Consider the following 18778-nt stretch of genomic DNA (forward strand, 5'->3'; position numbering starts at 1 on the left):
GAATGAAATATTAATAATTGTTACTGATGTATCCAGGAGGAAATTTTATGGATGAAAAAAGTATTGACAGTGCTCATTCTTCCTTGGAAAATTGTGAGACGGAGAATTCTCAAAACCCAGGACCGAATGAAGGAAATAATGCTACTAATGGTGATTCCGACAATATTGATCCTCCGAACGGCTTAGAGACCCCTCAAGCAAGTATTCTCCTGTACTTTCTTCATACAAGTGTGAAATTGATGATTTGTGAATGAATGAATGAGAATCCGTATGAATATATGAGAAATTTTGCCGAAATACCTCACCGGAAAAACCCAGACTTCAGTCTTTCGGTAAAAACGCTGTAGAATCTTCATCCGGTGTCGGATTTTCGCGATCTACCGATGTTTTTTCATGCCCAGGAAATTTCCAAGCTTTAGGAAAGAATATTTTTGAGTTTTTGAGCATGTTTATGTGGTGAAATCAGCGAAACAGTAAACTTCCAGGAGACTTTCGGAAATTTCTCAGCTGGCATGCAGTTGAATGTTTTGGACACATATTTTTGCTCATTTATCCAATTGATATGAAAATTTTATACATCGTAGAGAACATCCATACGAATAGATTGGTATATAACTCAACCTTATATTCCTTACCAATTGCTCCCAGTTCGTCATCTTATACAGGGCAGTGTGAAATCTCCTCAGATGAGCTTGTTGCAAAACGTGTTTTTTATGACTTTCACACTATTTTCTCATGTCTTGAATGCATAGTAAAGAACTTAGATAACGTTAATTCACTTACATGCTGAATTTTATGATGAAGGATTAGCATATGAGAGCTTGGTGCCTTGGAATGTGAAACTGATCGTCATGACCAGTGGACCGTCAGTCCACATTACTCTGTTAAATCTCTCCCTTTTGTTTTTCCTTCTTCTGGCAAGACCTAAATAGAGGACCCGGGTACAAAAACTTGATGTAAAGACCTAGGTGGTCTAAGTTGTAGGTACCTTGATGAAGGACTTAGTGGAAGGACCTGGTGGACATCGATCGACTGTGGAGGTTATGAATTTCGTCTAAGAATTACTGCTTGCGTGTTGTATGCTTCGGAAGCTGCAGGAACCTCATACGATGCCGGAATTCGGTTCTTGACCCCAACTTTTGAAACTAAGAGACTGAGTTAACATATGAGAAAAGAATCACTCAATTTGGAGTTGTATAGGTCATCCAACGAAGCATGCACATTTGTAATTTGTAATCCCGTACAAAATTTTCAGATTTCATGGACCTGACGGTAAAGGCCATATCTTTCAGCTCGTATGTCCGATGGACTTCCCCTTTTGGTATGTTATAGGAGAGACACATAAGAATATCTTTTGTTGAGGAAGCATTGTCCTATTCCTCACCCATTGGTACGTTTTTGTAAACCCATGGCGTGAAGTGTGTTGTATCTCATTTGTAGAGGTGATGAGAACATCTTGCAGAAGACTTTGGATTGTGCCCGTCAGTCGTGCAAGCTTTCGGAAAACTTTAATGTGAACATGTTATCATGTCTACACATCTTGATATGAATCATTAGTTCTTGGAGAAGTCCGCTTCATGTGTAACACTTCAGAGAATGTTTATTTGATGAAGCCATGTCATGAGGATATTGCTCCTGGGACCGTCGTCGATGCTGAGAACATGGAAGGAGTTCCTCCAGATATCCTTGTTGATGCCGATACTAGGATCGGAGTTTCTCAAGAGACCGAAAAGGCTAGAACCATGATTATCGACATAGCCTTTGCTCCTCCATCTAGTAAGTCTTTACATTCACGAACTAGTTGGTGGGTGATCATCCCTAAGACGAAGGTGTACCGAGAGTTTAATCCAAATTCTCCTAAAAAATATGAATTAATGTGAACCGGCTTCGTCAGTGAATCGGCGTTTTTGCGGCAGATAGCAGTAGCGGTCTTCATGATTGGTGAAGAGGGGAAGTTCATTAGTCGTGCAGGGGCTTGTGATGTAGAGAGGTCCCTCTGATGAAGTTTCATGGAATCACATCAGGTTGCAATAACTTGTTAGGTGGATAACATTTATTGAAATATATTTGAATCGATATCTCCAATAAGATCAAGTCCCCAGTGTGTTGAAGGAATTTGTGCCTCGATGAATGATGTTGCATCTGCTCCAGAAGTATTATTATGGTATAATGAAGACTTATCGATTGTAGTTCATTTACACTTTGATCATGCCGGTGTTGAATCAGTGTGTCATCGTCGAGATATTTGTGTTGAAGCCAGATGCACCATTATTGAAGGTATACTCTTTGATTGGGAGTACAATTTTAAGGCTTGCTTGAGCGTTGAAGCGTCATATCCCTCAAGCATCGAATGTCGTAGGTTTGATCATCTCGGTCCTGAGTATCATCTGTCGATTTTGTGGCACACATGGACACTCCTGCAAGGCTATGGAGAAATGACCAAAGTGTTTTTTTGCCATGCTTCGTACATCTTCTCAATAATGAATGTCTCAATGAGATGCTCGATTCGGAGAGGTGTCAGATTAAACAACTTAGTAAAATACTAATACGGTGAAGCTACCATTCATAACGTCTTGCAATAGCATAATTGCTAGCAGAATTGAGTCACCATGCTAGGATAGCATGTGAAGAAATGAATGACATATACATGGAAGGATGAGACTTTCCTAAGTGCGGAACCTCTTGATGAATGTCTATGCATCTTTTGCAGGTTCTTGCTTTAACCTCGTCAAAGTTCGAAATTCCTCCAAGTGCTCTGATGATGGAATGTCTGCCAAGATCAGAACTTTCTTCGTTGGAGAGATGTGCAACCAAAGGTGCTTTTCCAGTAGCCATATTTTTGGCTTGGATCCATGCTCGTCTGAAGAACATGTCATATCCTGGATCTTCCCGATTATGTGAAGCTTGGTTTCTGTCCAGGTTGAACTTATATTCACTTTGAGAGTGATGTAGCCATAAGTATTTCCAAGCGTTCCTTCATGGTCTCTGATTGAGATGGGATCACGAGTAGATTCCTGTCAAGTGATGCCTGCGGCTCTGAGGGTCTTCAGTGGAATAACGTTGATGGCGGTGTCAGCATCGATCAACATTCTTCCGAATTCATTTCCTCTGAGATGGATTATGGTAAGCAGTCCCTAGTCGTGCATCTCCTTGTCTGTGGATGAAGGTTCAAGGAGTATTTCCAGGATGGACAAACGTATGGGATTCTCTATTTCTTCTTCAGTTGTCTCTCTCCTGATGAACGACAATTTGATTGCACCATCTTGAACCCAGACTTCCAGTAACTCGATCACTCCTTCATGATAAGAGAGAAGTTTGAGTCTGTCTGATCATTTCCCCGTTCCTTGATGTCGGGTCGAGGTTTGTGCATTTCAGGATTGATTATCTTTTCTTTGCGCCTTCCTAGGAGCTTGGGATGTTGGAGAAGCGCTCTGATGCTGTGTCTCGGATTTCCTTTCTTTCCTTTTAGCAACAACATCTGTTGAAGGCTGGAGATTGTACTGATTGTTGATTAGGCATCGGCTGCTTCGAGGTTCCCCGACCTTGTAGACTTTGCTCTTTCCAGTAAAGCAGGTGCAGTAGTCGCTGATCGCTTGGCTGCTTCATGAAGTTATGAAAAAGTCTGGAATCTCAGATTCTCTAGTAAATCCATGTAAACAGGGATTATTCCGTTGATGCACAAGTCCACCAGTTGTTGTTCAGTGACGTTAGGGTCATGACAATCCAAAGCTTGGATTCTGATCCTCTTCACATAGTTGTTCGGATGTTCATTGTTCTTCTGAGCCATTCTTCCTAAGTCAGAGAGAGTAATCTGCTCTGAGACGAATAAGTATTTCCTGTGGAAAGCATTAACCATTTCTCCCCAGCTAGCGATGCTCCCAGGTGCAATGTTGTTGTACCATGTGTATGCTCGGCCTGTCAGAGATTTTGAGAATTCCTTCAGACGGACAACATGGTTGTGTTCATGTTCGCCTAGTGCTTCAAGGAATCGAGAAAAATGTTATCGAGCGTTCCCCGTTCCATCGTACATTGTGAACGTGGGAGAGGTGTAGCCTTTTGGAAGAGGAATTCTCTATGTAGTAGCAGGATATGGAGGTTGATGACGATGGACAGATGGTGCATTATCTTTTCCTAGATCCTCCATGAAGCGTTCCAGGTCCTCACGAGTGATGAAGCCTGCAGGTTCCTTTGTTGGTAGGTTATATGCATCCTTGTGCACCTCATCATCATCTAGTACATTGATTGGACTGACTTCAGGATCATCAGACGGAGATGTTTCTTTGGCTTTTCCTTCCTCCTGAAATTTCTCTGACATCTTGTCTATGAGAGTTTTGAGATAATTGCACAGCTCTTTCTGAGTGGTGGCCATGTCAATCTGATTTTTGACGAGAGTCTCTTGCCCTTCATGAGATCAGCCATAGTAGGCGAATTTTCTATGATTTCTTCGGGAGAGCGGTCGAACCGGGGATGGTCTTCAATATTTGTTTGAGGAGGAGTGATATCACCAGCACCGATGTTGGAAACATGAGTAGTTTCTGGAGTACCACCATCGTTGCTAGTGCTAGCGTTGTTTGTGCTAGGATTTGTAAATGAACTTGGCCTAAGATAAACCATTGTGTGAAAGTTTGAGATTGCAACCGAGAGATTAATCTCCCACTGTGGTCGCCAATCTTTAGATGGGGAAAAACGATTTGCTGGTTTCTTGGGAAAGTGAAGAGACGACGGTTCGGTCGAGACTCCTCGACCGAGCAAACTGTTTAACCTCACACAGATGCACTGCATGGGAGTGCTTTGAGTTCGAGAGATCAATCTGTAGGACTCCGGTCTAAACCAAGTCAATGGTCGTTCCAGAGTCAATTCGGTCACAAAGAGGGAGATGGGTTGATCTGTAGGAGGGAAGCTGAGAATTATGTGGGATCAATGATGATCAAGGATTGTGGATGTGTTGTATGTTTCTGCAAATGATGAATAATTTCGAACGATTGAGAGAGTGTTTCTCACACGATGATTTTTGGTTAGACGATGTGTTGTTTGTTCAATATCTCTCGTGGATTTTCTGTTTGTTCAATCATGGATTCAGAGACTTATTTATATTGTCAGAATAGTGAACACATTGATCCCTGTAAGTGTGACAGTTTCTTGAGTGAAAGAGTGGGAAAGTGGGAAATCGTGGTAAAATCAGTTTCATGTCATGTGGAGACTTAGTTGATCGTCCATCCACTACTTTGCTAACTCCTTCAACCGTTTGCACGACTTACTCACATTTCTCGTCGTGGATGAACACACGTGCCGTAGGTCGCCAGACCAAAACCCTAATTAATATCCCCCCATGTGTGACATGATTGATGTCTCATGAACGTGGAGTCTGCACAGCAGACGTGTATTTGATTAGTCAGTCATTGACTTATTAGACAATGAGTCTAAGTTTTGTTGAATTGAGCATGAGTGACGAATGCTCAGTGATTCATGGATTGAACATGTGAGATGTATGTTGATATTGAGTTGGATCAATATTGGCGCAATATTGATAGTTAGGTTAATATTCGAGTTGCTCAATTACTTAATGAATATTGATAGTTGGATCAATATTCGAGCAACTGAGCAGGTATTGGTCAATTCGACGAATTACTGAATATTGAGAGTTAGATCAATATTCGAGAAAATGAGCAAGTATTGCTCAATTCGACGAATTACTGATAATTGACAGTGGATCAATATTCGATCAACTGAGCAAGTATTACTCATGAATTACTGAATATTGATAAATTACTGAATATTGATAATTGGATCAATATTCGAGCAACTAAGCAAGTATTGCTCAATTCGACGAATTATTTATTGGTGACGTGACCCAACAAAATATTAATTAAAATATTGGTAGACTACCAAATTATATAATTAATTCAGATGTTGATTGCTGGATCAACATAATTTATTAGTGTTTGAACTTGCTCAGAATGACGATTTGTGGAGCGTTTGTTCGAAACCCTAATTTTGATCAATTGTTCGTCAATTGATGAATTGCTGAGAATAGGTCATGAGTGAGGGATGGATCGACCACATGGGATGATGGATGACCATGTGGCGCCCAAGGGCTCGAGTGAACGTGCACCAGGGTCCTTAGTTGACCGGTTGGTGAAAGAATGATCAAATGCTGGTGTTGACCATTTATTAAAATAGTGCTCGTCTGAGCATTAGGTAACCTAATTATGGAGAAGTGAGGGACTGGACAAGGGAGCATAGAACCGTATGTTAGTGATGTGGGACCAGTGATGGTCGTTTGAGCAAACTCCAAGTTGGTTGGAAAAAGTTTGAACCAAATATGAGCAATTGAGAAAAATAGGTCAAAATTATAAGAACGTGTGGGACCAGCTCCTTGCAAGCCTTAGGGCCGGCATTGGTCGGTCAAGGAAGCATGCCCGTGTCACCATAATGTCCGTGTCTCAGTCCTAAGAGTTTCGGTATTTTGTGATGTGCGTTTGAGCAATATTTTGGATTTTCAGAAGAGTTTGATCTTGACTGAAATTCTTGATTTTTTGCTCGAATGAGCAAGTAGAACTTTGCTCGTTTGATCAAAATTTTGAGAATATTAAAATAATAATATTTTAATACTTGGCGTGAATAACCTAGTCGGTTATGTGGCCATTTCACCTTTTGGATTTTACATGATTTTAGCAATATTTGAGAAAATTTGAAGAAACCATGATTCTTACTCAAACTGAGGAGTTTCATGAGATGAGGGAAATAATAATTATGAAAACAAGGGATTGCAAGGTGTGGGACCGGCCACGGCTAGCGTCCCTCAACACCTTTCCCTATTTTATTATGAAACCGTGAAAATATGGAGAAACCATGAGTTTTGCTCAAACAAGGAAAGTTGCTTGAATCAAGGAGTTTTCATGAGTTCATGAAGATAAATAAAATAAGAAAAATGAAATGAAGAGGCGTGGGGACCGGCCATGGCGGCATGGCCGGCCGGTCGGTGGGCTCGGTCCTTAGGCGCTTCTTTTCAATTTTTTATTATTATTTTCCCTCTCCTGTTTTGTGTAGGATTCCTCGTTTGTCCACATTTTTGAATGCTCGTTCGTGCATTTGGGTGCTCGTTGTTTCATAATTGTTGAGTACACTTGCACCATTTTATTGGGGCTTACTCGGTGATAGTCCAGATGCCCGATTGTTGAGTAATTATTACTAATTCATGAAATTCAGCGGAGAATGATTCATGAAACGGAGCAATAATCATGAATCGTGCATCCATTACTAATCCATGAATCCAGCCAGGGAAATTCAAGGAACGGAGTAGTGAGATGAATTGGTTATCTATTACTAATCCATGGAGTCAGCCGGGGATTCATGGAACAGAGTAATGAGATATGATAAATTATTTTGTAGGAATTCAGTGGAGAATGTCATGGTAGAATTAATCTATTGTAGAATCGAGATATGAGATAGTTGAAGCATCATACTCGTTCTGAAAGGTGCATAGTCAGGAAACAATCGTGCAACATTGTTAACGTCCTGGAGGCGTTTACCCCCCTCAACAAACAATTATGTAGGAGAGCCGCCTGAATCTATACACGTTCTCTCTACATAGTCAGGGAAAAACGAGTATTGCCGACGTCCTGAAGGTGTTTTACCCTCTCAACAAACAATTATGTAGGATGACCACCCAATCATTCTTCTATGTAGAGAGGTCATGATGAAATGCACATCATCAAACGCTCAGCTAGTGGGGGGCCTTTAGAGAATCATATTCATCATGGTTCTTTGAGGTACTCAATCAGAGATCGTGAAAATGGTTCACGGATCGTAAAATATGAATCGTCACATGCGTTCCTGAAGTCGGGTCAGATACATGAAGTATCATGATTTTACGATTTTGACCTTTGTCGAAAATCCACCATCAACAATGGCGCAACGCCATGCCACCTGGTATGTCAAACAAGTATTTTTTGGCATATGCATAAGAATAGGTCTTCCATGTAGATATTACAAATAAATAGACAAATATGGCACTGTCATTATTTTTATATCAATTGTGAATAATGCACTAGTATGGTCTAAAGTCATTAAGCGGGTGTCTCCAAGTCCAGATTATCATCGTCCACAAGATACCCACCCAACATTTACCGATAGAAGGAATATCATTGTTGCTAATAGGGGTATTAGTTTACCAGGGAAGATGCAAATTCGAACATACATTTTTCGGCTTGTAATTATATGTGTTATGATTGTTGATAGGATTATTGAAATGATCTCTTTCGACCTTACCAAGCATTGCAAACATAGTGAAGGTAAGTATACCACCCAGTATTTGTCTCGGATCTATGGCCATTTTCTCTTCTCCTCCTTCTGTTGAGAGAAAGAAGCAAATCAATCAAGAAAAATCGAGAAAATGAGAAATTTCTTCTTCATATCTGCATTCATTGTATACTCCTACTACATAAAAACCAAACAATGCCGACAAATCTTTTAGTTTCTAGAAGAGAAAGAAATCAAAGAATGAATTAAAAGTAGGAAGAGATTTATAGATGTAGACAAATCTAGTAGAAAAATGAATGATGACAGCTAACCTCACCACACCTCACCTGGACTGGAGTATGTATAATCCAGATTTTGATAGAGAAACAAGAATAATCCACAAAACCGACACACAATTTCCGGGAACTAAATTCAAGGGTTTTGTTAAATAAAAAAGAAGAAATCCGGTAAATTCCTACCTACTATATCCCTGGATGCTGCTGCTGCTCCTGCTCACTAGTCAATACTACTACTCCAAATTGCAGCAAGCATAGAGAAAAAATAAAGACATGCACCTAAATAGAGTACTAAAGGATTTATTACCCTTCTTCTTCTCCTCCCCTCTCCCTGGAGATTTCCGGCGACCAAAACCCAAACTCCGACATCTCTAACTGCTCAGATCTACTCCTTTGGGGTGCATCTGAGCAGTACCCACCTTTTCTTTTTAGTTTTAACAAGTTATTTCATAGATTAACTAAGTTTTTAATGTTTTTTAGGTTTAGTTTTGGGATATATTCCCCCTTGCCGGCGGAAAGTTGTCTCCATCTTCATGGTGGTTCTTTCTATGCTTTTATAGCATCTTCAATTGACTTTCATGGTCGTTCTTTGTCAATGCTCATAGGGTTCAAGATCATCGGTGACGAACTCCGGCGGCTGGAATCTTTGTCGGTATATTCAAGACTCAAAGCAAATCACTCCTATTTTGGAGTATCTCTTTCTCAAGAAGAAGAAAATCAACAAAAATGGTGGACTTGTGATCCGAAAACCATTTCTCCTCCGATTCAATCGATTCTTACATACACTTTTCTAGTCTTTTTCCGGTGTTCTTTCTCTTTTCTTGCTAGAATACTTGGTTGGTACTAGTATTGTATGGTGTTTCTCTATCATTCTATTTTGATGTCTTGAAACTCTTTGTAAACTTAACATTGAACTATTAATGAAGAGGTGATCTTTTATTTAAAAAAAAAAAAAATTATTACGCAACCAAATGTTTTTATTCTTCTTTTCATTTTATTTTTTTTTAAAGTATATTTCTCCACCTTGAGTTAAGGAAGTATAATTTTCTTTCCATCAAAATAATATAAGGGGGAGGAACTTTATATTCACCCAGTTTTTGTCTGCAAACATCTGGTCCTACGCGGGGAAGTTGGATTGGTTTCTATGCTTGTTTAGCGATTGAATAGTGGATTAAAGATTCTATTTGGTTACACATTTAGAAATAGTTTTTCCATTTTTAGAAGTTAAAGAGTGAGAATTAACATATTTATATAAAATTTCAGAACGGTTTCTAGAAATAAAGAAGTCAACTTTTTCATGAAGTAAAGTAGTTTTATTTACAAATTTTTCTTTTAGAAAAGGGGTAGGATCCGTTGACATGATTAGAGTGACATAATCTTGACATTTTAGCAACACTTTTCTACCAAACTCAACTGATAATGAATTTGAAGCTAATTTTCTAGTGACATGTTCTTGTTATAATTCTCTACAATCCAACCAAAAATGAGAGTATTCCGAGATGTATAAGACCACCATCTACCATTTTGAATATTAATCGTTGAATATTAACGGTTGAAATCAAAATTTGCGGATGGTGAAGTTTCGTATTTCGAAAAATCTCATTTTTGGTAGGAATGTAGAGTTTTATATGAGTGACATGTCATCAAAATCTTAGTTTCAACCTCATCGTTGTTTAGAAGTTTTAGAAAAAATGGCACTAAAATGCCATGATAATGTCATTCTAAGGCCTATTCCTATGCACATGCCAAAAACTGATATTTGGCATATATGCACCCATTACGGTATGCCAAACTGCCAAACTCATATGCCTATATGTCAGGAATAACATATAGGCATACACGACAGAGTTTCCAGTGAGCGATAGAGTGTTCATCGCTCGCTGGTCATTCCAGCGCTGACATTAGTCAAGCCGTCGCTCAACGCTTATGAAATCTTCATCCAATGGCTACCAATTTCCCCCTATAAATACCTAATTTCCACTCATTCCAACCCAACTTCAAATTCATTTCAACATGCCTAGTGCTCGCATAACGAAAGTGGATTTTACTCCAGAGGAAGATGTTTCTCTAATTCGATGTTGGGTTTCAGTTGCAAGCGATAGAGATTTCAATTTAGAGACTTTTAACTTATGGGACACTGTGTTTCAAAGGTTTACGACGGTAAGTAACGCAAATCCAAGAAGAACAAATGAGTGTATTCAAAATCGTTATTGTTTCATCAATAACAATGTTAAAAAGTATCATCAAATTATGTGGTTGATAAAAGGGGATAATCTTGGGTTGTCAAATGAAGAACTAAAAATTAGAGCTCGTACCAAATTCGCCGAAGACAACGGAAGATGGTTTAGTCACGAATAAAAGGGAAAAAAAGAAAGACATGCACCTAAATAGAGTAAAAGAATAATTTATTACAAATGGTCTTCCTCTTCTTTTCATTTTTTGGTTTATTCATTAAAAAATAAAAATTCCGGTTGAAGCAATTAAAATAATATATCCCTCCGTTTCAAAAAGACCGTCCTTGTCCCATTTTTGTCAGTTTCAGTATAGTCATATATTTCCAATAAACTCTCTCATGTATACCCTTAAAAAATTTATACTCATAAATTTATTTTTAAAGAGACTGACCTAAATACTAAAGAAATTTGTATAATTAAGGAAACAAAAATCTGCTTCATTCCTTTTAAGAGAATATATATATATAGATTCAAAAATTAAACTGCTTATAAATTTATACTCCATAAATTCGATACCGTTTAATTTTGTTTTTATATTTCGTATTTATAATCCTCCTCACAATTTTAGGTATTTTTTATTGCTAATATTTTTATTGAAATAAAATAGGTAAGTAACTAAGGGTAGTCAAGTAAAATATTACGATCTCCTTAATATTTTTGACAAAGTCATAGTGGACAGTCTTTTTGAAACAGAGGAAGTATAATTGAACAAATTTGTCATTTACGTAGTATATTCAATAATACAAACAAAGCAAAAGTTATATAAACTTAAAGGAGACATATAAAGTAGAAAGAAAAGAAGAAGAAATTCTCATTAGATGAGTACATTACAAAGGAAATGCTCTCTATTTTTAGGGAAATAAGAAGATCATTAACAACGGAAGTAAGGGGCATGCATCCATTATTGCTAGTAATGGTGGTGGTTACAAAGTAATGTGGGAAGTGAAAAGGTGAAAAGGAAATGATGGTGGTGAAGAGGAGTGTAAGTGTGGTGTAAATCCACTATATATTTATTTGATAACACTCCCCCTTGGATGACACCACACTACTAGACATTGCCTCATTAAAATCTTGCTACGAAAACCCAAAGGGAAAAATCTATGCGAAGGAAAAAGAGTACAAAACATATAGAGTGATGCGCAAATGATGTCTCATTAAAATATTGACAAGGAAAACCCAGTGGGACAAAACCTTGACGAAGGAAAAAGAGTACAACGCGATAAGTATAGTAAATGCGCCTCTGATGATGACGCTCCCCCTGATAAGTACTTCAATTAAATCTTGGCTTGCAAATCCTTTAGACGAGACTTCCCAATTTCGATAAACGAATTTATTGAATGCAAAATACTGTTTGTTCTTTCATGAAGAAATTGCTAGTTGATAATCTTTTGTGCTAGTCTTCTAGTAGTAGTGTTCTCGAGTTTTCATGCTTCTTTAAATGCATTGAGTACTTGTGTCTTGGATTGCTAGCTTCTCGGAAATGATTTGTAGAAATAGTTGATGTAGTTTCTTCAACAAAGTGCCAAGATATGAATATATTTTAATACGTGAACAAAAAACTTATATGCAAGTAAACCTTATGTGGTTTGGGGGGGATCCAAATTTCTAGGAGATGGCTATGCATATTTGGTCTAACAGATTGACCTCGTTAATGGCGGGAATCCACCAAATAACCAAAACTGATACAACTTTCCCTTGGATGACCACCATGTTGAATTAAATTGCCTCACTAAAAACGTTGCCATTAAAAATCCAACGGAAAAAAATATATAGACAAAAGAAAAAGAGCATAATATCAACATTTTTAATTAAAATTTAAGTCCACAAGATGTTGCCTCGTTAAAATGTTGTCAGGAAAAACCACATTGGACAAAACCTGAAACGAAGGAAAAAGAGTGAAACTTTTGACGATTTATAGATGCTAACTCAACAGTATGAATTTTATAAAAAACAAGCATCAAAATCATAACTCTAATCTATATCATATAGAAAAGTTTGATGCAAGCATAATATTAAACTGTATATTTAAGAAAAATAAAATCATATTTTTGCTGCCAAAACGTGGATTTTTGTGTTTTTAGGGACTCTTTACGAGACCTATACAATTGATATCATCAACTAATTAATCCGGACTTTGGTTTTGTACCAAATATTTAAAAACACAAAAAGTATTTTTAAACCCGACATAATCGAGTCAGGTGGCTGCCTGAATTCAAATATATTCCCCGACCACATTTCTTGTGTGAATGCAATATAAGTCTTTAAGGACTACCACACCAAATGCATCATATAGGGTGAACAAAGTATTATTAAACCAATTCTAGGTTTTGAGAAAAAAAAATTCAAATCGTTTTTACAACGATCATATTTCTCATATAACGCATGAAGACTACACAAACCTGTAATTTTAAGAATTCAGTCTTGCACGTCTAAGGTGTTAAGTTTTGGATCCAAATAATGTGATATTCAAGAGATTTTAATCCAGCATAATTTGGATTTTGTGCTTACCAATCACATTTGTCGATATATCTCTGCAGAGTGGTTCACAACCACCATCATTTATTATTCAATAACTACTATAAATGAATATTCGAAAATTATTAATTTACAACATTCCCACACAATTCTCTAATGTATGCATATTTTGAAAACTTCAAAATTTACTGGTACCAGCGCTTACAGGGGCATTATAATCTCCCCAGCTTAACGAGGAGATATTAATTTTGAGAATGTGAATTGTAATATGATAGACTTTATAAGAGCACTATCTATAGCAAGTGGTAAAACATTACATGCTTACTAAATGTGATCGAGTTTGCCTTTAAAACAACGTAAGCTTATGGAAAAACTAAATGAGATATTTTCAAGCATATTTGATGACAACCTTAGTGAATTTTCTCATAATGGGATAAAAATTGGCATAACTTTTATAAAGTTAATTAACACTGACTTATTAATGTACCCCCCCAATATGACGGAAAAAATTTCATCTCATAACTGAAAACAATTTTTGTAAAGTATTATCCGATTAATTCGAGGACATATGATTTTTAATAATTCTGGATTTTAATAACCAGGTTGGACATTAGATTCTTACTTCAAGAGCCATTAAAAAAATATCCTAAAATTATAGTCCATTAGACTTACAAATTCAAAATCAACCATGAAATTTTTTGGTTACACACAAAAGCATATTAAATATGCAAATAAATCTCCAATAATTTCGTGACCTTTAGGTCCAACGAAATAATGATTTAGAAGGAAATTATGGACATATTCTTTATCAAGAGAAAATTATACCAAAATCAATATAGTCTCTTATGCGCACCCTTTTATCCTTTATGCCCAACCATATTCCATCTACAAGTGGAATAGTTTCATTATTGGATATTATTACCACGAGGAAAAATCAAAAGTTGCTAAATATCCCTCAAAAATATTTTCTTATAACACCAATTCTCCTTTGCTGATTTTCTTCTTAGAGAAAAAACAAAATTCATATGTATTCTTAAAGATATAAGAAAAATCAGCAAAGGAGAATTTTCTTCAATAATTTTCTAGCAGAAACAAGAAAATTTCATGAAAATACTAGCAGAAAAAAGGAAATTCTCCTTTGCTGATTTTCCTGTTTTTTTTTCCTGTTTTATTCACTAATTTTCTTATAATACCAATTCTCCTTTGCTTACAACTAAGAATTTATCATGAAATTCATATGTTTTTTTGCTTCTTCTGTTTTTCTGTTTTTTCTCATGCGTTCTGCTGTTGTATAGTACAACCCAGTATGACCTAACACGGATTGAGCAAACTCATCATGAGAACATTCATATTCAGCTTCCGTCTCTGGACTTAGCTTCGGTATAGTAAGCTTGCTTGGATTCAAATCCATTGTAAGCTGAAACAACAGTAGAATAAACCCAGATCTATGGAAACTCACTTTTATTATGAATAATTGAAGTACTAAGACTAACAAAGAAAAAAAAACCCCTAAATTTGTATCTGATGAAAACTCATTCATATGAAATGAAGCACTAAAACTTAAAAAATAAAGAAAAAAGAAAGGCAAAATCAGACACCTAAACGAACATACTGATGAAAATAGTTCTACATTATCTTCTCTTACTGAGAAGTATGAGAAGCAATACAAACAATACAGCTATACGTTGATTCTTACAGTGATTCTCTTATAAGAACACACAAAGAAATTCGAATAAACGTTAAACAAACATATAAAAAGCATTACCAAAATCAAGTTGAGTCTTAAATTGTAAAGAACCTTTCAAATGTAAGAACACACACAAAAGATTGAATCAACGATGTGTATGAACCCAAAACTTTAAATCAACAAGAGTGTAAAGAACCCAGAACTTATAAACCCTAAATATGACAGAGGGGAGAGAGAGGGGTGGTTGTGGGTTTGGAGATGAAGAGAGAAACTTTTTTAAACTTGAATCAACGATTGTGTATGAACCAAAACTTTGAAATCAACCAGAGTGTAAAGAACTCAAAACTTATAAACCCTAAATATTACAGAGCGGAGAGAGGGGTGGTTGTGGGTTTGGAGCTGAACAAAGAAACTTTCTTTTCTTTTTGAAAGAGAACAAAAAAAATTATGATACAGATAAATATTTTTTTTTAGTTGAAAAAAAAACAAATGAAAGAGCCACGCTGATTGAGTTTTCCCAACTGAAACACACTGATTTCTGAAGAGCATGTTTGTTTTTTTTTCCAACCTTTTCTAATTAGGTGAACTTGAATTATTTTCAGCCATTCGTTTCAAAAAAAGAAAATTAGTAAGTCAAAAAGAAGAACATTTCATTAAGTGAACTAAGATTAGTTTCAGCCCTTCGTTTCAAAAATAAAAATTAGTAAGTCACAACAAGTTAACCTACCTAAACAATCAATGGTTAGAAAAAAGCAGACAAGTTTTTCAGAAAACATTGACAAAAAAATTAGGCACGGATTGGGTGTTTTGATGTCTATAGTTCACTGTTAATAAAAAAAGCATCATATTTGAATTATATGATTCACGATTTAAATTGTCCCCGATTTGGTCAAATTCTACTAAATATGAAAAAGAAAAAAACCAGTGAGGGTCAAATTCTACTATATCTTAAAGAAATTTAAATCATCCCCGATTTGGTCAAATTCTACTAATCTAAAAAAGAAAAAAGCCAGTGAGGGTCAAATTCAACTATATATGAAAGGCGGTGAGATTCGAACTAGTATTCTCTGGCCTACATGTGTTGTATAAAACCATTGTGTCGTAACTTGTTTGGTTACAACGAGGAAATTATATCAGTTCCATTCCTTTTCATCGTTTGAGTTCACTTCATTAAATAAATTGAATATAATATCAACTTCATTTCTATATGTACTTCTATATTTTTTATTTATATGTGGTATAATTTTAAATATATTCGATTAAAAAATCAATTTAATATACAATTTGAATTGATAAATATGCAACAAAGTTAAGTTAGATTACTGTATCTTTTTTATTTGATGCTGCTTGCATCTGGCTTAGATGTTCACGTAAGAAAACATGTTCTTCAATCAAACGAGAATAGGTTTCCTCCTGATTCGAGGCAGAATTCAAATGATCAATATAGTATCATCTAAAAAAGAAAAAAAATGAAAGGAAAGGAAAAAGAAAAGAAAAGAAAAGGAAAGCTCGATCAAAGCTTAAGTTTACATACCGGCGTAATGGCATCCATGCTCATGCGTTTTGCAGTTGTACAGTACAACCCAGTATGACCTAACACGAATTCATCAAACTCATCATGAGAATGTTCATATTTAGCTTCCGCCTCTGGACTTAGCTTCGGTAGAGTAAGATTGCTTGGATTAAAATCCATTGTAAGATGATGAAAAAGTAGAATAAACTCAGATCTACGGAAACTCACTTTTTTTAAGAATAATTGAAGTACCAAAAAAAAAACCCCCCTAAATTTGTAACTGATGAAAACTCATGCATATGAAATGAAGCACTAAAACTTAAAAAAGAAAAAGAAAAAAAAAAGGCAAAATCCAACACCTAAATGAACATACTGATGAAAACAGTTCTACATTATCTTCTCTTACTGAGTAGTATGAGAAGCAATACAAACAATACAGCTACACATTGATTTTTACAGTGATTCTCTTATAAGAACACACAAAGAAATTCAAATCAACAGTAAACAAACATATAAAAAGCATTACCAAAATCAAGTTGAGTCTTACATTGTAAAGAACCTTCAAATGTAAGAACACACACAAAAGATTTAATCAACTGATGTGTATGAACCCAAAACTTCAAATTAACAAGAGTGTAAAGAACCCAAAACTTATAAACCCTAAATATGACAGAACGGATAAAAAGGGGTGGTTGTGGGTTTGGAGATGAACAGAGGAACTTTTTTTTTTTCTTTTTGAAGGAGAACAGATAAATTATGATACATATAAAGATTTTTTTTTGTTGGAAAAAAGACAAACGAAAGAGCCACGATGGCTGAGTTTTTCCAACTGACACACACCGACTTCTGAAGAGCTTGTATGTTTTTTTTTCCAACCTTTTCTAGTTAGGTGAACTTGAATTATTTTCATCCATTCGTTTTAGAAAAGAAAATTCGTTTCAGAAAAGAAAATTAGTAAGTATAAAAGAATAACATTTTATTAAGTGAACTAGGATTAGTTTCAGCCCTTCTTATCAAAAATTAAAATTAATAAGTCAGAACAAGTTAAACTACCTAAACAATCAACGGTTTACAAAAAAAACAGACAAGCTTTTAAGAAAACATTGACAAAAAAATTAGGCACGGATTGTATGTCTTGATGTCTATAGTTCATTGTTAATGGAAAGAGCATCAGATTTGTATTATACGATTCACGATTTAAATCGTCCCCGATTTGGTCAAAATTCTACTAAATCTGAAAAAGAAAAAAGCCAGTGAGGGTCAAATTCTACTATATCTTAAAGTAATTTAAATCGTCCCCGATTTGGTCAAATTCTATTAATCTGAAAAAGAAAAAAGCCAGTGAGGGTCAAATTCTACTATATCTGAAAGGCAGTGAGATTCAAACTAGTATTAGCTGGTCTACATGTGTTGTAAAAAAAAACCACTGTGCCGTGACTTGTTTGGTTACAATGAGGAACTTATATCAGTTTCATACCTTTTCATCGTTTGAGTTCACTTCATTAAATAAATTGAATATAACATCAACTTCATTTCTATATGTACTTCTATATTTTTTTAAATTTATATGTGGTATAATTTTAAATATATTCGATTAAAAAACTGATTTAATATACAATTTGAATTAATAAATAGACAACAAGGTTAAGTTAGATTAATTTATCTTTGTTATTTGATGCTGCTTGTATCTGGCTTAGATGTTCACGTAAGAAAACATTTTCTTCAAGCAAACGAGAATAGGATTCCTCCTGATTCGAGGCAGAATTTAAATGATCAATATGGTATCATCTAAACAAAAAGGAAAGGAAAGGAAAAAAAAATAAGAAGGAAAGCTCGATCAAAGCTTAAGTTTACATATCGGCATAGTACCATCCACGCTCATGCGTTCTGCAGTTGTACAATACAACCCAGTATGACCTAACACAGATTGAGCAAGCTCATCATGAGAACGTACATATTCAGCTTTCGCCTCTGGACTTAACTTCGGTAGAGTAAGCTTGTTAGGATTCAAATCCATCGTAAGTTGAAACAACAGTAGAATAAACTCAGATCTAGGGAAACTCACTTTTATTCAGAATAATTGAAGTACCAAAACTAGAAAAGAAAAAGAAAAAAACAAACAAATAAACCTAAATTTGTATCTGATGAAAACTCATTCATATAAAATCAAGCACAAAAACTGAAAGAAAAAAGAAAAAATCAGACACCTAAACGAACATATTAATGAAAACAATTCTACATTATCATCTCTTATTTAGTAGTATGAGAAGCAATACAAACAATACATCTATACGTTGATTCTTACGGTGATTATCTTATAAGAACACACAAA

The 18778-nt window shown here is 35.7% G+C and overlaps 1 long non-coding RNA gene across 1 annotated transcript; it reads right to left on the reverse strand.

Annotated features, from left to right (window-relative positions):
- Positions 1-16168: 16168 nt before the first annotated feature.
- On the reverse strand, positions 16169-17645 carry LOC113298001. The gene is made up of 2 exons (XR_003333949.1): positions 16468-17645; positions 16169-16346 (listed from the first exon to the last, which is right to left on the reverse strand). It is a non-coding gene; the product is annotated as an uncharacterized LOC113298001 (long non-coding RNA).
- Positions 17646-18778: the final 1133 nt, after the last annotated feature.

Source organism: Papaver somniferum, chromosome 7 (assembly GCF_003573695.1).
Source record: "Papaver somniferum cultivar HN1 chromosome 7, ASM357369v1, whole genome shotgun sequence".
Taxonomy (NCBI): domain Eukaryota; kingdom Viridiplantae; phylum Streptophyta; class Magnoliopsida; order Ranunculales; family Papaveraceae; genus Papaver; species Papaver somniferum.